This window comes from Triticum aestivum, chromosome 7D, assembly GCF_018294505.1.
Source record: "Triticum aestivum cultivar Chinese Spring chromosome 7D, IWGSC CS RefSeq v2.1, whole genome shotgun sequence".
Taxonomy (NCBI): Eukaryota; Viridiplantae; Streptophyta; class Magnoliopsida; order Poales; family Poaceae; genus Triticum; species Triticum aestivum.
Genome location: NC_057814.1, coordinates 307,357,770 through 307,364,512, shown reverse-complemented (window position 1 = coordinate 307,364,512; position 6,743 = coordinate 307,357,770).

The following is a 6,743-nucleotide window of genomic DNA, read 5'->3' as shown; positions in this document are numbered from 1 at the left end:
GTATCCACTTTCACTTGTCTATGAACTGTACAGGCAACCCAGAAGTCCTTTACCGCAGACGCGGCTATTCGAATAGATGATGTTAACCCTGCAGGGGTGTACTTCTTCACACACGCTCTCGCCACTTACCACCATGTACACGTCGTGTATCTCGGCAACCTTCAAGCGGAAGCCTGGCGAGGGAGTCGGCCACGCCTGAGTAACCACACAAGTCTCTGGTCCAGGTTTATCGCCTATTCGGGTTCCATCCGCGAGGAGATCTGACAGGGTTTTCGCTCACAGCCCCAAACGATGTATGGAGGGTTCTCGACACACCAAATAGGCGCCCGGTACACCGGGCCATGGTGTATCTAGCACATCATAGCCCACCCCTAGGGTCAGCGCTACGCACGGCCACCAACACATATCCTACAAACACCAAAAACTAGTTGCAACTCTTGGACAGAGATCAACGCGATTAATAAGTCGAGAGAGTCAGTTAAGGATCCCAATGTGTGGTAGTAGATGTTCATGGATCACAAACACAGAACTCAGGTCCTGAGGACGGTTTCAATGAGACAACCCACCATGTACTCCTGACTCAACTCTAAGCAGTAGCAGGCATGACAAACAAGCATGAATGAGTAGGCACATCAGGGCTAAAACAACTCCTACTCATGCTAGTGGGTTTCATCTATTTACTGTGGCAATGACAGGTCATGCAGAGGAAAAGGGGTTCAGCTACCACAACATGTAACAGTTGAATCGATGTTGTCCTAATGCAGAAAAAGAGAGAAGGAGCGAGAGAGTGGGATTGTATCGGAATGAACAAGGGGGTTTTGCTTGCCTGGCACTTCTGAAGATAGTATAGTTCTTCATCGGTGTCATCGAACTCATCGTCGGAACGTCGTCTACTGAGAGCGGACAATTACCGGCAAACAAGGAAGAACACAATCAATGCAATGCAACAATATGATGCAAGATCATGACATGGCAATATGTTGTGGTTTGAGCTAATGCAACTAGAAACCAGATTAAATGAAGTTGGTTGAACCAAGGTTTCAAATTCAAACTCCATATGTGCTTATTTAAATGCCAATTATGCAAATTGCCATATACAACAACCTTAGGTTGTTCAAACATGCATGCAAATGGTACAGATTGATAGATTGAATTTTTCTGATCATTTTTCATATATAATCTGTTTGATTTGGAGTTACGGATTAATTTCTATGAATTTTTGAAGTTAGCATTATTTTCTGAAATTTCCTGAGGAAGAATAAATCCAGAAAATAATTAACTACGTCAGCACTGCGTCACTGTGATGCCAGTGGTCAACGGGTCAGCCCAGGTCAAACTGATCAGTGGGTCCCGCGTGTCAGTGACTAACTAAACAAACCTAACTAGTTAACACTAACCTAGGTTAGTTAGTAGGGGAGCTCAAACCCCTGGTCAACCGGGGCCAACACACCGGCGTTAAGCCGCCGGCAGCAGCAGACGCGACGGAGGGCTTGGGCCCGCTGCTCCGGTGACCGTTTGGACGGCGGAGAGCGGCTACGGGAAGCTGGGGCTCACCCGCGCCAGTTGCAGCTAGCAGCAGCAGCTAGGGCTGCTGGAGCTCGCCGGAAACGAGCTCGAGGCGGCGGCCGGCGTTCGGGTGTGCACGGCGATGCAGTTGCAGTGGTTGTAGCGGCGCAAGCGTGGCACCTAGGTGCTCTACGTAGCACGGCGATCAGTTTGGGCACGACGACCGGTCCATTAGTTGGCCGGGAGCACGTCGGCGACGAGAGCAGGCGGCGGCGCGTGCAGGTGAGAGCAGTGTGGTCGCTATGGTGCGCGGCAGAGCGAACGGAGAGGGGGAGGATGGGCAGAAGCTCACGGTGATCGTCGGGGGGGGGGTGGCGAGCTCGTGGAGGCAACAGAGCGGGCGCACGGTCGCCGGCGACCTCGGTGGACTGAGGTTGAAGGAGACGGCGATGGCGGCATTCCAGAGCTTACGGCGTGTCTTGGCTCGTTGCAGAAGACGGGGACATCGAGGTAGAGCTCTAGGGCACGTCAGAGGGGCGAGGAGGAGGCGGTGGCCGCGGCAACGACGAAAGGCGGCGACGGTTGCACTCGGTCGCGAGAGGGAGAGAGAGTAGAGGAAGGGAGAAGCACGGGAGAGAGTGAGGGAGGTATAGGAGGGTGTGTGGCGTCTCCAGGGACGCCCAGGCGGTCGAGGAGGCACACAGGCAGGGTGGAGGTGGCCGGCGTGTCAGTTTGCGCGCCGGGCACGCGCCCTTGCCTACTGGCGCGAGGAGGAAGGCGGCAGAGGGGCTGCGGTGGTGGGCTGGGCCAGTTGGCTAGGCTGCCAGCTGGGCCGGCAAGGTGGGCTGCACAGTAGGTAGGTCCGAGTAACTCTCTCCCTCTCTTTTCTTTATGTTTTCTATTTTTCTGCAATTGTTTTGTATTTGGTTTTCAAACCAAACCAATTTTTATGCTTCTGAAAGTTATTAAGTGGACTTAGGAAACTAGTCCAGAGCCAGATGCAAACTTTCAAAATTATTGGGCTTATATCTAATTTATAGTAAATATAAACCCAATTCAAATAGCTAGTGAATTAATTCAAAGGCCCAAAATAATTATTTCTGTGATTCCAAAAATATTGGTTTGAATTTTACCTCTTGCCAATATTTTCACAGAATAAAAGGAACATTTTCTTGGACCCATTTGAGAAGATTTTAATGTTGATCATCTTTAGAAGGTTTCTGAGGCTTTGAAAATTCCCTCAATTCAACTGCCTTGAAATTTAAACACGATGCATTCTCACTAATGCAACTACTACACTCAGATATTCTAGGGCTGTGACAACTCAGCCCCACTAAACAAGAATCTCATCCCGAGATTCAAGAAGTGAAGTAAGAAGACAGAGGGTCACAAAACTATCACAGTCTTCTCGATTCAACTGCCCATCTCGAAGATACCGATACATTGCATCACATTGATCTTGACGTCTTTGTTTTTGAGATCTTCATTCAACATGATGACGACGGAAGGAAACTCTACAGGATTGATCTTCTCGAAGATTGACCTATTCAAGATCAACTCGTGGAATGAGATGTTGAACATCTCAAGTTGAGACACAAGGCACCCATCGAGAGGGATGGAAAGATGACGGAGGTTCAATTTGGTAGGCAATAGTTCCACGCTGAAGTAGGATGGTGCATGGTTTCAAAGTAGCGAGGAGATAATTGCCATGATTCCACAACGGGGCACCTTGGGAGAGGTGACTCGTAGAATTATTACCTTATGTGGCAAAAAGAATTACTTTTGATCCATAGATCATTGAAACTCTTCATACCAGCCTAAGGCAAATCACAATTGATTGTTTGAAAGAATTCAAGAGGATGATATACTCAGTTTGGAAAGGATACTACAGTTATAGAACAACTCGGCAAATTGAAGGCACATTCCAGTTGATACCAAGGATTTAACCTAGTGACTGAGCATTCTTTCAAGAACTTGAGCATTCCCATATTCATCAAGGTTTTACCAACATCTATGCCAAGATCCTGGTGACACCTCGTACTACCATGATGAATAACGATGGAGGATGCAGGTGCAGAGGAGGACAACACTTTCTCAGATTTTACCTTGACGACGCCAAGGAAACAAAATCTGGATGATCAACCGAGAGACATTTAGCACTCCGCTTCTAATGTTCTCCTTGATGTACCAGCTTAACTCAATATCATTCGGTATCTGGAACATCAAATAAAGGTCTGACTTCGGGGGCACAAACATCCATAAGGATCAACTTTTAGTATAGATCATACGAAACCCTCATGGAGAAGATGGTCAAATCGCTTAATCAAGAAGCTACAATAATAGATCTTCCGGCTAGGTGTGTCGGCCAACATCAACCTTGTCGGGACCTACATCATAGATCTTGGAAAAGTTCCAACCATCATATCTGCCTGAGATTCAGATCTGGTTGGTAACGGAATATTTTAGACAGCATGTCTGGAAAAGAAAGTTTGCAACACAAATCGACGAGATGACGTTGCGAGATTATCAGGAATGAACTACGATAGCAAGCTCCAAAACACGAGCTGGTTCTGCTATATACACGTGAGCATGTTGTCCAAGACAAGGATGACCACATAGTAGTCTTATAATAAAACACTATCGAGTTCAGGTTAGGTTCCATCATCAAGAATTTTGAAGTCTTTACGTGCGCTAGACTTCTTTTCCTTGAACAAGTCAATCAGTGGCTTGTTGTGCTAGGGAATACATATGGACTGGAGGTAATTAATCTACCAAACCATAGAATACATTCGCACATGCATAACTAACTTGGGATGGTACCAGAGGAAATAAAAACAATCTTTCTCGAACTCACGTCGACAACTTGCACCAAATGCACATGAATTCGAGGAAGTCACTTCTTCCATCCAAGCATAAGCTTCATGAACGGAACACGAAGGCATTGCTTACAAAGTTTCCAACACTAGGTTGATATTCAACATGAATCATGGAGGAGACAAAATGCTGCTGATGGGCTCAACAGCAACTCATCGGAATTTTCCATATCACTGGAATTCCACCATTATGGGAACAATGTGATAGTATTGGACAGACAAAAAGATGTAATGGTGTATGCTCGAAGAACAACCACAAGTAAGACAACATTACGAATATCGTTGGTTCTAACCTGATTTGACGATAGCCCACACTCAAATCAAGGTTTGGACAAGACGATAGATTCAACAACCGATCACGAGGAACAATCGATGAAGATATCATCTCTCTCCAACACGCACACACACACAAAGATATCCCTACAGAATGAACCAAATTCGCAAAGCTTTTTATCTTCCAACTCTCCAAGTTGTTGTTTAGCTTAACCAACTAGCTCAGGGGTATCCAACACAGATTCTTGGAGAAGGGGTGGTTTATAAGAAACCAACTTGATCACGAACTCAACATAAACAGTCAAGGGACAACCTGGTGATACTTCCGAGAAGATATTCGGAAAATCACGAACCACCGATATGCTATTAAGCTCGAGAACAATCTTCCTTTTCAGGGCAAGATGAGACAATCAAATAAGCAAGCAATTGACATAGTCCGAACTCATTGATCGAAGAGTGCACCAGAAATATGGACTAGGTAGCACAATCAACCTTAGGGTGATGATTCAATAATCAACACGCTAAGAATGAGGTTATTGTCCATTTAACTACCAAGCACTGGAGTTGCTAGGAGTATAGATTTCACACATCACGATTCACTTGTCGGCGTTCCGGTTACAATAACACGGAACCAAGGGAAGAACAATGATGGCGAGAAGTATCACTGTATCAAGAGTTCATAGGATGGTGTGCAATTCCCATGATAATCTTAATATAATGATGGTAATACTCCAAGGTAGAACAGAACAAAAGCTGGATTAATATTTGATCTGCGGAACACAACTGCTTTGACCTAATCCTGGATATGGATGAGGTACTGGAGTTTGTTTCTCCTAGTCATTCTAGAATAGAATGGCTTGACGGACCACAAGAGTAATAGGTAGCGATGAACGAATGCACACATACTCTTGACTATCAATTGATAGACGAGGGTCAGAATACAACTAAGGAGGGACAACTCAAAGGAACATATAACTTTCTGAGTTGTGGATGCATAGACTAGTATGTCGAACCAAGTTCAACAGGTTTCTTCCGGATAACCCATGCAGAGAAGGTAGAACTAATAGAGTCATAGCATAGAATCGAGAACTCGTCAAGAGCACTCTGGTTGTGATCTTTCGGTTCCGCGAGGAACTTCTGCTATAAGCAGTTCATGATATTTGGAAGAAGGATATACCATGAACATCGAGGACTATCGCAAAGGTTACTAATATCCTAAAGGAACTAGCAACATTATCAACATGGGGTAAGTAGGGCGAATCTCGAGTTCAGAAACCCAGGAATAGAATGCCTACTAACTAAGTGGCATCACGGGATGCTTTCAAGAATGACGGCCAGAATCATCACACTAGGAATATAAAGCATTAGTAGATTACTTAGTGGTTCTCTAGGATGCCTATGGTCATGATACTAGCTCCAACACATATGTCAAGGCAATGGAGTACCTCAACAGACTGTTAGTGTGCTTAATCAGGCCCAAAAGAACATCGGGAACAGAAAGAAGGAAGTTGCAAATGCATCAGACTATTTAGAAACCTGGGATGACTCGGAGAGCATAACGGCTGTAAATGCCCAAAAATATTTGAGACATCCTGCAAAATAGTGGCATGACCACTCAACATCACAATATCAAGGTTCCGAGGCCAGCTATGAACATACGGAAGTAATAGAACTGAACTGAGACTTGAAACTATCAATTCTATAAGTCTATGGATTAGTAACACGCCATCCTGATAGATAGATGAGAAGGCCTAGTTCTTAATCCCCGTAGAAAAGAAGAGGTTGACTCAGATCAGAAGGGCATAAGGTAAAGGAGTAAAAAGAGCCTTACGTTCCCTTCCACAATCAATTCCCCTATATAACTAAAGAATTTCTAGACTCAACTTCGACCAGTTTGGCTTGGTAATCCTACAGGCAGTCAGGCTCTGATACCAAAGCTGTCAGGACCCCGATCCTAAGTCACACCGATCTAGCATGTAACACATCATATCACTTTGCGGCCTCACGCACCGTATTCCCACGGGTGCCACCTTACCTGGCCCTTCACCGTTTGCGCCTTTTGGCTCACGTATACGATAGTGTCGCTAGCAT